Here is a 16,523-nt window from a genome sequence, read left to right as displayed (position 1 = left end):
AAGGAAGCAGTGGTTGAGAAGGGAGTGAGACAGGGTTGTAGAATATCCCTGATGTTATTCAGTGTGTACATTGAGCAAGTAGTAAAGGAAATGAAAGAAAATCTGTAGTAGGAATTAAAGTTTAGGCAGAAGAAATAAAAACTTTGAGATAACTGATGACATAGTAGTTCTGCCTGTGACAGCATAGTACTTGTAAGAGCAGTTGAAAGGAAGGGACAGTGTTTTTAAAAGGAGGGTATGATGAACATCATCAAAAGCAAAACAAGGATAATGGAATATAGTCAAATTAAATCAGATGACACTCAGGGAATTACATTAGGAAATGAGAGACTTAGGATATTAAATGAGTTTTGTTATTTGGGCTGCAAACTGACATGATGCTGAAGTAGATGGGATTTTGTGACGAAGAGAAATTTTTAACGATGATTATAGATTTAAATGTTAGGAAATCTTTTCTGAAAATATTTGTATGGAATGTAGCCATGTATGGAAGTAAAATGCGGATGATTGACCGTTTCAACATGAAGAGAACAGAAGCTTTTGAAGTGTGGTGCTACAGAAGAATGCTGAAGATAAGATGAGTAGATGATGTAACTAATGAGGAGGTACTGAATAGAATTTGTGAGACAAGTAATTTATGGTACAACTTGACCAAAAGAAAGCATCAGTTGATAGGACACATTCTGAAACATCGAGGGATCACTGATTCAGTACTAGAGGGAAGTTGAGAGTTACTGTTGAATTGTCATTACACTGCAGGTGTCCCTATAAGGTCTTCATGAAAGAAAAACCTGAGAAGTATGCTATATGCATGCTTACAGATTCTAAAACAATATAACACTGTCAGCACGGAACCATTTGCAGGAAAGAAAAACGATGGCACATAACAATCAAATTCAGCTGCAGCTGTGGTGAAATGCATGGTGATTCCTATACAAAATTCAGGGCACAGTATCACAATCGACAGATATAATACTTCACTTGATTTGGACAAAGATCCGGGGAGCAACTGCTAGGTACTGTGACTGTTCTGGGAACTTTGCAAGTCAATAAGAAACATATACCTCAAGAACTGTAAGGTGTTTCAAGAGAGGATATAGTCTAGTAAATTTTCTTCAGTGATTCTAGCACTTGAAATATTTGTCACAGCTGTTTGTTATATCCCCTGGTGAAAAACAAAAAAATAAACCTTCTGTTTGGAACAAAATGGCTAGAACCATTCTACACTGTTGTTGCACTCCTATTAATAGTTAAACTTTTTCTCTTCTTTTTTTCATTTTGAGACTAGGTATCCATGTTGGGCATATGTAGTGCATTCCTAAATCTGTCAGGATGTTATTCAGGCCATATTTCATGTAAATGAATTATTAAGATGATAATTTGCATTATGCTAAATACAGTAATGTGTTTAGTTTATCTAGAAAACTTAGTGATTAAAAGTAATGTGAATAAGTGAAATTACCATAACACCATGTAATGACACATTCTGACTAAGCTAATCAATACAACAACCATTAGGAATCTAGGGATCCAGACTTTACAATACCAGGTTAATTGTCGGAAGCTAACTTAATACATAATTGGTGTCAAAGTTCGGACACACACATAATTATTGTTGCCTTTGTGCATTACACCTGTTTAATTCTCAGGTTCAGCATCACACTTTTGTTATCCCAATTTTTCTGGACCAAATGACACTCGTCCTTAAACAAATACATCATTAATTAAGAATTAGCAGAAATTATTTTAATTCAAATATGGTAGTCGTACGCAGAAATAGGTAATTCCCAGTGTGCATATACAAAATATTCTGTATCCTTTGCACTTTACTACTACTGAATGGTTATTAATATGTTCCACTACATACACAATCTGTCACCCGACTGCAAGTGTGTGCCAACTGTACCTTACAAATAATTTTCTGTCACCGTTCTGGAAGTTAATCGCATGAGTGGACCTTCTATGCAGTGCAACTAGACCGTGCCACATTACTTCTATGCTTTTTACAGTTGGGGCGGGTTCCCAAAGAGAGCTCCAATCCATCCATGCTACTAAAATATGTAGCTATTTTACAATATCTATCCTGTATTATAATCACAAAGTCTTCCCTATACTGTGGCGCCGATGAGGTCGACACCAGTATCGATCTAAGTATCGTCTTTGAACTAAGCTAAACATTATCTTTGTGCAGTTCCGCCATTGAGTTCTGTGTAATCCTTGCTTGTGTAAAGAGGTGAATAAATGAGCTATTGCAAGATGGGAGTGTTGTTTGGTGAAACCGACCAGAACTTCCTCCTCACTGGTGACCCCGAGTTGTAACATCTTCAGTTTTCGCCGTTTTACTGTGTCCACGGCCTCCACGTTGGTTATGTTCGCGTGTATTACTTCGACACAGCATTCGAACAATGACTTCGGCTCAATGCCTAAAAATGGATTTTGTGATCGACATGCATCGTGTTGCGGGCGATGTACACCCGCCAGGACTGCAACACGATGCCTCTCACTCGACGATTATGCCGATTTTGAGCCTGCAACAATAAGTGAGGTTAGGAGTGTGCATGACTCTGGCTATCTGACACCTTTGTTCCCACCACATGTGCCCTCCCTCATCGACGGTGCAGTTACCTCTTACGGATCTCTGTGCAGTGCGGGACCAATGCTGATTTCTGCAAATGCTTCATTGGACAACCTGCCACCGCCAGGACAATGATTTGCCACGCCGCAATCTGTGCAGTACCACGCGGATTCCTGCCACGTGGCCGGAACTGCTTTGTTCACAGGTCAACCTCCTCAGCATTCTACCACGCCCACACTTGCCTCGGTTAAGCATCAGCACATGCCTTCCTGCTTCGATACCTCGGCCTGCAACAGGAACAATATCTTGTTATCTGTGCCTGACCTCCATCTCCGTCCCACTGCTACACCTCAATGTTTTGTGCCACGACATTCACCTTATCCACACACCGTTTTGAGTGGAGTGACTACAAACAGTGAACATTCACACATTCCATCTGATGTTTGACATCATTTTCCACACTGTGCTTCTGGACAGCCAGCACCAGTCGAGCTTCCGCTACCATTCTCGGCACAACCCAGTGCCTCATCCGCGCCGGTCTTCTGCGACACATCAGATCAAATCGAAAACAACCGCAACGTGCTGAGCTTCCGCAACCACAATCGACACATTACGGTGTCTCACCCACGTCGGCCTTCCGCGTCGCGACGGATTGCGCTCAACCACGACGCATCACCTTCACGCTGCCACCCGACCAGCCATCGTCGCCACATACCAGGGAGGCACATTCTCCTGGAATACTAGAGCAACAATAGCTTCTTTCAGGCAGTGCTCAGACGAATTCAACTCAACCTGTTCTTCCGAACATTCTACAATACTTACCGATGCTGCCGCCGTTTAATCCTGACAGAGCAACAACCTGGTTCAGAATCGTAGACAAAGTGTTCAACCATTACAAACTCGACGAGTCAGCCAGATTTCTGTGCCTCATCACCCACCTGCACGACCAGGAGAACTTGATTGATGACCTGGTCGACACCACGGACTCATCTACCCGGTACACTCTAGCCAAACAGACAGTTCTACGTCAGCTTGCACGCTCAACTGAGGCAGCAATACAGCAAGTGCTCCATGTTGAGCAACTAAGCAACGACAAACCTTCCCAACTCTGGAGACAGCTACATTCCATGGTCAGCGCCGATCTACTCTCTGACACAGCTCTCCTCGCCATCTGGTCAGATAAACTATCTCTTCACATCCGCTTTGCTCTGGCTCAGAGGCCTCCCAAACCTGTCAAGCAAACAGTGACAATTGCTGACAAGCTACACGATGCATCACTGCTCTATTTCGCCAGCCACTGCCTACCTGTCAAGGCTCAGGTTCAGGCTCATCGTCCTGTGGCCGGACACGGCCAGGGCCGCACTGTGCCGACCGTTCCACTCGCTCCGGAAAGCAGTAAACAAGCTACTGGGACTGTTGTGGTTGGCAAGTGAGCCAACACCGTTTTACTAAAGGAGGCCGAAATGCACGCGTTTTAGCTCATGCAGGCTGGCGTGAGGTCTGGAACAGGACAATAAATTAGAATTTAGAAAAATGGATGTAGCTGATGGAATACTTAACTTTAATCCATTAATGATGAACGTCGCTCTTGACGGTACATGATTCACAATATCAATAGTAACTGAATATGGCGCCTTGCTAGGTCGTAGCAAAATGACGTAGCTGAAGGCTATACTAAACTATCGTCTCGGCAAATGAGAGCGTATTTTGTCACTAGCAAAGTCGGTTGTACAACTGGGGCGAGTGCTAGGAAGTCTCTCTAGACCTGCCGTGTGGCGGCGCTCGCTCTGCAATCACTGATAGTGGCGACACGCGGGTCCGACTTATACTAATGAACCACGGCCGATTTAAAGGCTACCACCTAGCAAGTGTGGTGTCTGGCGGTGACACCACATTCCTCCCCCGCAAATCGGCGTACGCTTGTGGCATAGGCTTCCGCCCGCCGTGGGGAGGACCCCATGTTGACGTATGCGGTGAGGTGGGGAGCCTAACAACAGGCGAGGCTGTGCAACCCTCACCCTGCCATTTGGACCGCGGGGAGCTAGGAAACGCCTGCAAACCTGCTCCAGGGTGCACGCCAACATGCAGTGTATGCGCCCAGTGAGAGACAGGAGGGGCCGAAGGGTCGACCTCCATCGGGCCGGGGCATCTGATGGGCGTAGACGACATATGGTCCGGAGCGGGCAAGAGTTCCATGTCGGAGGACAACTGGTCACGGGAAGCGATTGGCGGCGCATGACCCAGGGAGGCGCCCGGCGGTTGCAGCGACGCGTCCACTGCGGGCATCGCCGGCGGGAGAACAGGCGGTGGCGCGTCGCCATGGGGCAAAATGGAAGGCAGCGTTGGTAACACCTGGGGCTGAGGCGAGCCAGTAGATGGGTCCCCAGGGCGCTGACCGGACAGCACCGTCGCTGAAAACGGACAGCGAGCGGCAGATTCCGTGCGACGACAGAGGCGCAGCTGAGTGAGATGGCGGCGCACCTCACCAGAGGCCCCCAAAACCAGATACATAGCGCGTCTGGGCAGCGAAGAATGCGCCCTACGAACCAACACCGTGAACCTCGGTAGTGGCGGTAGTAGACAACGTCGCCTGGGGCAAAAGCAGGTGTCTGCCGCTGCACAGGAACCTGATGCGGCGGATCAAGGTTTGATGAGGGCGACCGTGGAGCAACTCAGTCTGCGAGCGACCATCTTGGGGCTGAGGGCGATACAAGGACAGAAAGAGCAATAAGGCGTCCTCCTGAGAATGTGACTCTTTTAACTTCAACATCTGTGACTTGAAAGTCCTGACCAATCGTTCAGCGGCACCGTTTGACAGTGGCGAAAACGGCGCAGATGTCCGATGTTGAATACCATTGGCCTTGCAGAGTGACTGAAATTCGGTGGACATGAATTGTGGACCATTGTCGGAAACAATAGTCTGTGGAAGACCTTCAATGCAAAAGATAGCAGATAACGCTTGGATGGTGGCAGATGACGTCGTGGAAGACATCCGGACAACAAAATAAAATTACTGAATGAATCTACCACAACCAACCACCGAGCATTCCAGAATGGACCAGCAAAATCGATGTGTAAGCGTTGCCAAGGGGAAGTGGCTTTTGGCCATGCAAAGAATTTCTGCGGTGGTGCTGATTGTTGTTCGGCACACACCATGCAAAAAGAGCACATATTCGTAATCGCGGCATCGATTCCAAACCAAGTACAGTGCTGACAAGCAAGTTGTTTTATTCTCACTATACCCCAATGTCCTTGGTGGAGAAGCTGTAAGACAGAGGACTGTAACAAACGTGGGACAATGACCCTGGACTGATCATTATCAGAACGCAACAGCAAAACACCACATCAAACAAAAAGTCTCTCCTTGTGAGGAAAAAATCAGCGAACCAACAGGTCCCCGATCCATGACTTTGACAAGGGCCATTGCGTAGCAACAAAACGCAGAACGGTAGCAAGGACAGGGTCGGCAGCTGTGGCTGTAGCTACACGACGAAAATCAATTGGAAACGATTCGACCACGTCATCGGTTTCCGAATCAATGAACCTACAAGCAAGTTCAGAGGAATCGAATGCTCTATCCTCAGCAACAGGCAAGCGGGACAACGCATCGGCGTTTCTGTGCTTAGCAGTGGACCAATACAAGATATCGTAGCGGTACTGCGAGAGGAAAATAGACCAGCGAATGAATTTCTGCGCTGTACACGGAGGTACAAGCTCGGTCGGATGAAAAAGCGATGTCAAAGGTTTGTGGTCTGTGATGATGGTAAAGTGACGACCATACAAGAAATTGTGAAACTTTGTAACGCCAAATACGAGAGCCAATGCTTCTTTCTCGATCTGTGAATAATGTCTTTGCGCAGACGAGAGCAATTTGGACGCAAAGGCAATAGAGCGATCGTGCGATCCATCTTTGTGCGCAAGCACAGCACCAATTCCGAAATCCGATGCATCCACCATCAACAAAAGGGGCTTCTGGGGATCGAATGGCGTAAGGCAAGTATTGGAAAGCAACGCTGATTTCAACTGGCGAAAGGCGCGTTCCCATTCCGTCGTCCAGACGAATGGAACACCTTTACGGCGTAAGCGATGAAGCGGAGCTGAAATGGAAGAGGCATGTGGCACATATCTAGTATAGTAATTTATTTTTCCCAGCACACTCTGTAGCTGCTTCAAATTCTGTGGCGAAGGCAAGTCTTGTATGGCACGAAGGTGCGTGGGACTGGGATGTATGCCTTGGGTATTGAGTTCATGTCCCTGGTATGGCAAATCACGAGCAAAAAACACACATTTGTCCTTCCACAAGTGAAGACCATTTTGTCGCAAGACCTGAAATAATGTTCTGGGATTGGCCATATGTTCTTCTTCCGTCTTTCAGGAGATCACAATATCGTCCAGATAATTTGCTGTGGTAGGGACAGACGCACAAACAGTTTGTAGATATTGCTGAAACAATGCAGGGGCGGATGCACACCCGAATGGCAGTCGTTTGAATTGATACAACCCAAGATGCATGTTAACCACCAAAGCGCACTGGATTCAAAATGGTTCAAATGGTTCTGAGCACTATGGGACTCAACTGCTGAGGTAATTAGTCCCCTAGAACTTAGAACTAGTTAAACTTAACTAACCTAAGGACATCACAAACATCCATGCCTGAGGCAGGATTCGAACCTGCGACCATAGCGGTCTTGCAGTTCCAGGCTGCAGCACCTTTAACCGCACAGCCACTTCAGCCGGCTGCGCTGGGATTCTTCGTCCACTGGTATTTGCAAGTACGCATCTGTGAGGTCCAACTTCGAAAAATATTTACCCAGACACAGTTTGTCAAAAAGATCTTCTGGGCAAGGTAAAGGAAATGTTGCAAAACTAGTTGTGGATTCACTGTTGCCTTGAAGTCCACACAAAGTCTCAATTTTCCCGAAGGTTTTGGCAAAATTACTAAGGGTGATGCACAGAGAGAAGCCTGCACACGTTCAATTACATCTTGTGATTCCAAATCGTGTAATGTTTTTGCGACCTCATCACACAATGCGTGGAGAACATTGTGCGCTCTGAAAAATTTCGGTTGCGCGTTTACTTTCAGTTCCAAATGTGCTTTATAGTTCTTAGCGCTACCGAGGCCCGGTGCAAAAATGTCTGCAAATTCTTCACATAGACGAGAAACACTGTCTGAAGGCACAGTCTGGTTCACTGATAGGACCTGATTTACTATAGACAAGTTAAACAACTGAAATAAATCTAAACCAAACAAGTTCACTGCAGAAGAAGAACGAAGGACGTAAAATGACATAAGTTTTGTTTGTTCTTTGTATGTTGCAAGAAGGCTGCACTGTCCTAACACAGGGATCTCTTGACCTGAATAGCTAGTTAACTTAACATTTGCGGCACACAACGGAGGTGTGCCCAGCAGTTTGTAAGTGTCTTGATTGATCAGTGAAACTGCAGCCCCGGTATCGAGCTGGAATGGTATCACTTTGCCGTTAATGGCCAAGTCCACATAAAGTTTATTGTCCTGCTGACGACAAGAGCGACTGTCTCGTGCAACGGGAACTGAAACTGGTACAAAATCACTTGTGACTTGATGGGAGTTCCGGCGATGTCGACGCACACTATTTGTGGGACGAACACAGTTACTGTTAGAGAGAGTGGCACTGGGCGGAGTGGAATGAACTGCATGAGTTTCCATAGGCGAAGTTTCGCGAACCTGAGTATCATTGGTTCGATTCCGATTCTAGCGCGAAGCAAAGGGCCTGGAATGATTTTGAGTTTCCGATCTGAGCTTTTTCTGGCAAACACTTTGAACATGTCCTTTTTTATCACAGTAAAAGCAAATAGCTTGGCGTGACAGGCAATTCTCACGCGAATGTCTAGGAGCGCACCACGGGCATGATTTGAGCACTGCATTTGCTTGCCGGCGCGGTACACGTGGCTGAGAGCCTGGCGGCAACGGCGCGGCCAGGCGCGAGGGCTGTTTACTGCTGCATGCAGCTCGCCCAGCGGGCCGGTTAACCTGACACACGGCTGGCGAAGTTTCAAAGGATTCCTGAGCAAAGTCAAGTGTGTCCTGCCGATCCAATATGTCCATCACTTGTTGAAGGGAGGGATTGACTAGTTTCAAAATCTGTTCCCTTATATGAACATCAGAAACGTTTTGTGCAATTGCAACACATGCCATAGTATCTGAATAAGGGAGTCCACATTGACACTCAGAAGCACAATCCCTAGTAAGGCCTTTCAAGGTTGCAACCCACTCCCGATTAGTCTGACCTGCCGTACGTTTTGTACGAAAGAAGGTATACCGTTTTGCAACTACATTGACTGATTCTTTGAAACATGCATCTAATGCAGACAAAATTTCTTCGTAGGACAGAGTTGCTACGTCGCGTTTGGGAAATAATTTGACTATCACACGGTACATGTTCACCCCGACTGATGATAACAAAAAGGGCTGCCGCTCGTTACCTTGAATTCTGTAGGCGGCGAGATGGTATCCAAATTGGCGTGACCACTCTGTCCAGCTTTACAGTGCAGCATCAAAAGGTCGAAAAGTTGGTGCAACTGCGTGTTGTGGCTGCGTTAGCAGTGGAGCGGCTGCTGCAGCATCGTTTTGCATCGCACGTTGACCCTGGACGAGCTGTCCAAGGGCATCCAGTAAGGTCTGCGTCTGCTGATTCTGTAAGCGATAAAATTTGGACAGTACATCTGGAGATTGTGGCGAAGCCATTACACAAGTAAATCAGGACAATATCGATAAGAACGCGGTTTTGCCTCGTCGCCAATGTTGTGGTTGGCAAGAGAGCCAACACCGTTTTACTAAAGGAGGCCGAAACGCACGCGTTTTAGCTCACGCAGGCTGGCGTGAGGTCTGGAACAGGATAAGGAAATTAGAATTTAGAAAAACGGACGTAGCTGGTGGAATACTTAACTTTAATCCATTAATGATTAACGTCGCTCTTGACAGTACATGATTCACAATATCAATAGTAACTGAATATGGCGCCTTGCTAGGTCGTAGCAAAATGACGTAGCTGAAGGCTATACTAAACTATCGTCTTGGCAAACGAGAGCGTATTTTGTCAGTGAACCATCGCTAGCAAAGTCGGTTGTACAACTGGGGCGAGTGCTAGGAAGTCTCTCAGACCTGCCGTGTGGCGGCGCTCGGTCTGCAATCAGTGATAGTGCTGACACGCGGGTCCAACGTATACTAACGGACTGCGGCCGATTTAAAGGCTACCACCTAGCAAGTGTGGTGTCTGGCGGTGACACCACAGGGACGTCACCGGCTCTGCCCACGGTCACGCCCCCTCTTGCAACTGAGCCTGCTGTGACCACCGAAGCTCGGTCACCGCCACTGGCAATGCACGTTCCGCAGGAAATGCAACCACACCACCCGTACTGTTACTTCCACACACGGTTTGGTGAGGCGGCACGGAACTGCAGACCACCTTGCGACTTCCAAAATGCCTCCTGCACACAACATGACAGGCAGCCCCCAGTGCTATATTCTGTCCCAGAACGGCTGGATGATTGTGGACGACTTTACATTAAAGACATTTCGTTGGGATACCTTTTCCTAGTGGACACAGGCGCCGATGTTTCACTGCTGCCCACGTCCATAGCGTCATCGAACATCCGCCCTCATCATACTTCACTGGAAGCCGTGAATTCAACTAAACTACAATGCTCGGGTTCAACTTCACATGTCATCTCACTCTCCGCAAACTGCAAACACGAGTGGACTTTTTTAGTGTGCGAAATTGACGAACCTGTAGTAGGCATTGACTTCTTGTGACACCACAAACTTTCACCGGACCTAGTGCGAAACACCGTGTTTCATCACTCATCCAAGACACACTTCCCCTGTGCTCTGTCGTGCAAACCACTCTGTGATAAAACAATCCAGGCTCATCTCAACCATAAATGCTCTTTTCTGTCGATGACGTTACAAGAAACCACGCATAAGTGCCTTGTCGAGCTCGAAAACGTCACTCACCTACACAAGGAAAACTTCGAGCTCTCCCTCCGGCTCCACGAAACTCAGCTCCAGCTCTCTGACACAGCAATGGAATTAGACACTGCAGCAAGGACAAAGCAAGGTCAGTAAGTGCGCCAAATCTGCTTGCAGTCCTAGCAATCGAGCCTCCGTGTGCTTACCTCCCGCTACCCCTCGCAACTGTGCTATCAAGTCTACCATAATGTGTACTGACAGTTCCACAGGACCACACCCATCTAACATGGCAGCATTTGAGTGCGCATGCGCGACAAACGTTACGTGTTCCCGAACTGACAGCTCCTACCCCTCCCCTCGTGGACAGCACCTCGAACTATGCAACTTCAGCTCCTGTGCGCTGCCGTGTGACTGTCACTGACAACACAAACAGTGCACTCGCGTCTAGCGCTTCGCCCGCGATCCTACTGCCAAAGGCCGGCGCTTCACTAGCTCTAGCGAGCTCACCCGACCACGGTGCGACTGCTTCAGCCCGGTGGCCATCTTGGCACATTGACTCATGGGACACTTCACCGCCTCAGCTCCCGTCGGATCCGCCGAGTGGCTCCGAACACCACAACCCGTCTCGCCTGCCCCGCCCACCACACATCGTAAACAAACCGCCTTGCATGCCGCCGGCAACATTTTTGTCATCACTAACGGCACGGTTCACAAGCTTCGCCTCATGTCAGGCCACCTGATCTCCAGTAAACCACGTCGACTTTGTCCAGAGCGCCTCTCCGACCTTAAAAAACAGATTTCTGAACTACTAAGCTCCGGCGTCATTGAACGCTCTGCCAGTAGCTGGTCTACGCCCATACATATGACACTCAAGAAAGACGAGTCGTGGCGCATGTGCGGAGACTACCATCGACTAAATGCATGAACAATTATGGACACCTACCCCATACCCAACACTGCCAACTTTCCCAGTTCCCTCGCAGGTGCGACCACGTTCTGTAATTGACTGCAAACGGGCCTACCACCAGATCCCCATGGTACCTGAAGACATTGATAAGACAGCAATCACCACCCCGATCGGGTTATTTCAGTTTCGATTCATGCCCTTAGGTCTGAAAAACGGAACCCAGACCTGGCAACACTTCATCAACGAAGTGCTATTCGAACTAGAATTCTGCTGTGCATTTCTTGATGACATTCTTGTGTTCAGCTCCTCCTTCGAGGACAACATTCGACATGTACAAACTGTTACGAACACTCTCGTGGCAGCAGGCATCGAGACCAACCAGGACAAATTGCAGCTACATCAACCCGCTGTCACTTTTCTCGATTTTCAGGTCTCTGCCGACGGCATTTCACCGCGCCCTGAGAAAGTACTAACAATACTAAACCTACCCAGACCTTCGTCATTCAAAGAGCTCCGGCGCTTTCTGGGGACGGTTAATTATTATCGCTGACATCTACCTCAGGCTCCACTGACGGACGCCTTGCCAGGCACCAAGACTTCAGGATCTCGGCCCGTTCCATTGACCCCTGCTATGATTGCCTCTTTCACTGCACTCAAAAATCTTCTTGCCGACCTGCACCATCGTGCATCCTCATCCCAATGCGCAGCTTTTCATCACCACAGACGCCAGCGATACTGCCATCGATGCTGTCCTTAGCCAGGCAGTCGCTGGCCAAACTTCGCCTCTGCAATTCTTCTCGCGCAAGCTCACCAATGCACAATGGAAATATTCCGCGTTTAACAGGGAGTTGCTCACAGTCTACGAAGTGATCAAGCATTTTAAGACTGACGTTGAGGGACGCCCTTTCTATGTTTTAACAGACCACAAACCTCTGGCTGCAGCCATTACAAACCCGCCAGCCGACCCGCCTCCTCGCCGTTTCAGATACATGGACTTCATTTCTCAGTTCACCACCGATATCAGACACATTAAGGGTGCTGACAATATAGTTGCTGATTTCCTTTCATGAGTCAACGCCATTCATTCGCTGTTAGACCTCTTTGAACTGCCTAACCTACAACCCACTGACGAGGACACGCAAAACCTGATTTTAGACTCTGCCTCTTCACTACACTTCGTCTGCACCACCTTCCCTGGCATTTCTGGTGAGATCTGGTGCGACGACAGTATGGGCACGTTACGCCCCCTCATCTCAACCACGCTCTGTCGAGCTGTCTTCAACGCTTTGCGCGGAGCACTTTGTGTGGAGAAATGTCAACAAGGACTGCCAGCAATGGGCACGCTCCTGCGTCGCATGCCGACGCTGCAAAGTACACAAGCAAACTTCACCCCCCTCAGCGCTTTTTCGGTCCCTCCTGGACGTTTCCAGCATATTCATATTGACATTGTCGGCCCTCTCCCACCTCTAACGGCTTTCGTTACGTTCTCTTGTCTATCGACCGAACAACTCGCTGGGTCGAGGCTGTCCCCCTCCCCAATATCATGGCAGAAACTGTTGCTCGAGCTTTCGTCGAATCATGGGTATCGCGTTTCGGACGTCCAGCTATCATCACGACTGACCAGGGCAGACAATTTGAGTCAGCCCTATTCAACGAGATTTGTAACATTTGCGGCATCCGGCGCATCCATACCACAGCATACCACCCGCAAAGTAAGGGCTAGTCGAGCACTGGCACCGCACTTTCAAGGCAGCTCTTCGATGCCACAACTCTCTATGGATGGGTGCCCTTCCCCTTGTGCTACTCGGCATTTGTGCGATCTATAACGAAGACCTCAAAGGCACAATAGCTGAGTTCATATACGGCCAGAACATTGTCATCGGGTTATTTCAGTTTCGATTCATGCCCTTAGGTCTGAAAAACGGAACCCAGACCTGGCAACACTTCATCAACGAAGTGCTATTCGAACTAGAATTCTGCTGTGCATTTCTTGATGACATTCTTGTGTTCAGCTCCTCCTTCGAGGACAACATTCGACATGTACAAACTGTTACGAACACTCTCGTGGCAGCAGGCATCGAGACCAACCAGGACAAATTGCAGCTACATCAACCTGCTGTCACTTTTCTCGATTTGCAGGTCTCTGCCGACGGCATTTCACCGCCCCCTGAGAAGGTACTAACAATACTAAACCTACCCAGACCTTCGTCATTCAAAGAGCTGTTACGAACTTGTGAGCCTTTCCGCTTCTCTCCCTCAGTCTGACTTACCTTCCTTCATGGACTGCGTCAGACACCACTTCATCAACCTCTACATCCCTCCGCCCAGCAGCCATTCCCGCCCTAAGGTTCACATCCCGAAATCTCTGGACAATTGCGAGTATGTCATGCTCCGAGATGACACTGTTTTGTGCTCCCCTCCAACCCCCATATACTGGCCTGTGCCGAGTTCTCCGGTGCTCAGCCAACACCTATGGCATCCAGATAAAATGCTGTACAATGCTGTTCACATTGTCTCTTGACTACAGGTATTGTTGATAAATGATGGCCAGTATGGTAGGCATTTGTTATAAAGAACATTGTCTTTGCTAAAAAACAATTGTATTGCTAGTTATTGCTTTTGTATCAAAGGCAATGTCATCTATCGATTATTTTTTGATTTCAATAAAACTTCATATCACTTCAAGCATGTGTATCATTTTTTCCTGTATACCTACATTATTCCCAGAAGTATTGACTTTTCAAATGTTAATGGGCCTTTGGGTTGCCCTGTACATCGTTTCTGCTCAGCTTCCCTGACTAGAATAAGAAGAAATCTAGTAAGTGGTAACTTTCTCTTCAGAAATTGAGACTACTGCTCACAAAACCACTCATTGAACAAAAAGCTACAAATGTTGCTGGACTGCAGAAGTCTGTGGTTTCAGCAATGAAGGGATATTTCAAGACTGACAAGCAAGCAAAACTTCAGAGCAAAGGAAGCTTGTCTAGATGAAGGTAGATGCTATTTGTTGTACAAGTGAAAGTCTGTCAAAAGCAGAAAATGATAACAATGTGAACAAAACAAAAATTGTCTGCAATGACTAAGGGAAACACATGCAGGAAATGTAGTATATAAACTGTTACATGTTGTAAGTTTGAAGTATATTTTAAAGGAAGTGATGACTAAAGTTTTTCACAAACTGTGTTATGTGAACTATTTGAATTTTACCTCAAAATATTTACAATATTTTTGAATTGTAATAACATTTTCTTCAAGAATTCTGTAACAATGTTTACTACTAATTTAAATAGGTATTGCTCAAGATAAAAAGAGTAAATAAACTTATGGGGTATAAGTAGGTACTATAATACCGAATAATACACCCATTACTAGAAACTCTGATTTATTATACTTGATGGCACAATGTATACAGCACAAAAGACAAAGAAAAGGGGCACCAAGACGTGGATTTCTGCTTGACGCTCCAAAGAACACGGCAAAGAGAAAAAGAGAAATCAAACCTTTGTAGCTGGTGACGGTCGATGTTTAACTACTTCTGTGAACGTCGCCACATAACGCCCCCCCCCTTTTCAGTATGGAGTACTCGTCAGTATGGGCCGACAGGCAGATATATGATTGGTAACTCCTGGAATTGGTGGCGATGGTTGTGCTCGCAGCTCGAGGGGGGGGGGGGGCACTGGACGGAGTAGTCGTCGAATCTCTGAGGGTGGCGAATGCGTTGGCCGACCCTGGAGTGTGGGTGTGTTGAGATCTGTGATGCACACGGCACACGCAGGAACACTTACCCATTAGGGCACACGAATGCTCTGATTGCGTCGACGGATGTGGAGGACGGGAGTGGGAATTGTCGCACTACTGACGTGGCTGGTGTGGAAGTAGGGGGCGACACACTCGATTTTACCAACTGTTTGTAAGCAGAATCACCTTGGATGGTGATATAGAGGTTTGTGATGTCCTCTGGGGATATGTCCATCCGCAGTTCAATCATGCGGGTCTCTGGTGGAAGTCCCTGGTCAGTTCTGGGTATTGGTGCTGAGAAACCTCGGAATGTGGAGCTGGGAGGGGTCAGGGGTTTGTGCCGACCTGCCTTTGGGGGCACGGGAGTGTGGGGATAATATGTGCTTGGTTTGGAGTATCTTGATGTTCCCGGCGTAGGGGGGAGGCGGGAGAGGGGGGTTAAGAGCTTGATGGAGAATTGTTGGTGTCACTCGACTCGGCTCAGGATGAATTGGATAGTGAAGGTTGGGGCGAGAAACCTCGGAAGGATGAGCTGGGAGTGCTGCAAGTTGCAGGGGGCCTAGAAGTGGGAGCGGCTGGGGGCGAAATAAGGGAGCTCGATTGTGAGCTGTGAATGTGATTAGAGGAATTTGCGTCCTCGACAGGAGGGGGTGGGGATGTCGGCTCCACATACGCTGTTCTTACCCGGTAAAGTGATACAGTGACTGGGTTGCCTTTGACCTCGATGTCTAACGTTTGGTCTGTGTGTTTAATAATTTTATGTGGGCCAGTATAGGTAGGCTTTAGGGGAGTCCGCACTGTGTCGTCACAGAGCATTACGTGTGTGCAGGTTTCCAATGTTCGTGCGATGTGTGTGTGTGGGGAAGTGTGGCTGAGGGGGACGGGGGGTGGTAGGAGTTTAGAGCAATGCAGTTTGACACATTCGAGTTAGGTGGGTAGCTCGGAGAGGATGGGTTCAGGTGAGGGATGACCAGTTCACCAGGTAAGACGAGTGTCTGTCCATACACAAACTCGGCAGTTGTGCCCTTCACGTCTTCCTTGTAGGTAGTGTGGAGGCCAAGCAGTACAAATGGCAGTGCCTCTGTCTATAGCTTTCCGTGGCATCGAATCACAGTCTTTAGCGTCCTGTCCCATCGCTCAACTAATCCATTGTATTGCTGTGAACACAGGCAACGCCGCAAAGGGCGCAGAGTGAGTTGAACAATGTAGACTCGAACTGGCGACCTTGGTCAGGGGTGACGGTGGCAGGGGAACCAAAATGAGCGATCTGCACGGGGAAGAATTCTCGTGCTACAGTCTCTGTGGTAATGTTCGGCAGGGGCGCTGCTTCCACCCACCGTGTCATCCTGTCAATT

This window comes from Schistocerca cancellata, chromosome 1 (assembly GCF_023864275.1).
Source record: "Schistocerca cancellata isolate TAMUIC-IGC-003103 chromosome 1, iqSchCanc2.1, whole genome shotgun sequence".
Lineage (NCBI taxonomy): Eukaryota > Metazoa > Arthropoda > Insecta > Orthoptera > Acrididae > Schistocerca > Schistocerca cancellata.
The sequence above is the reverse complement of the archived record's forward strand: the minus strand, read 5'-3'. Positions refer to the sequence as shown.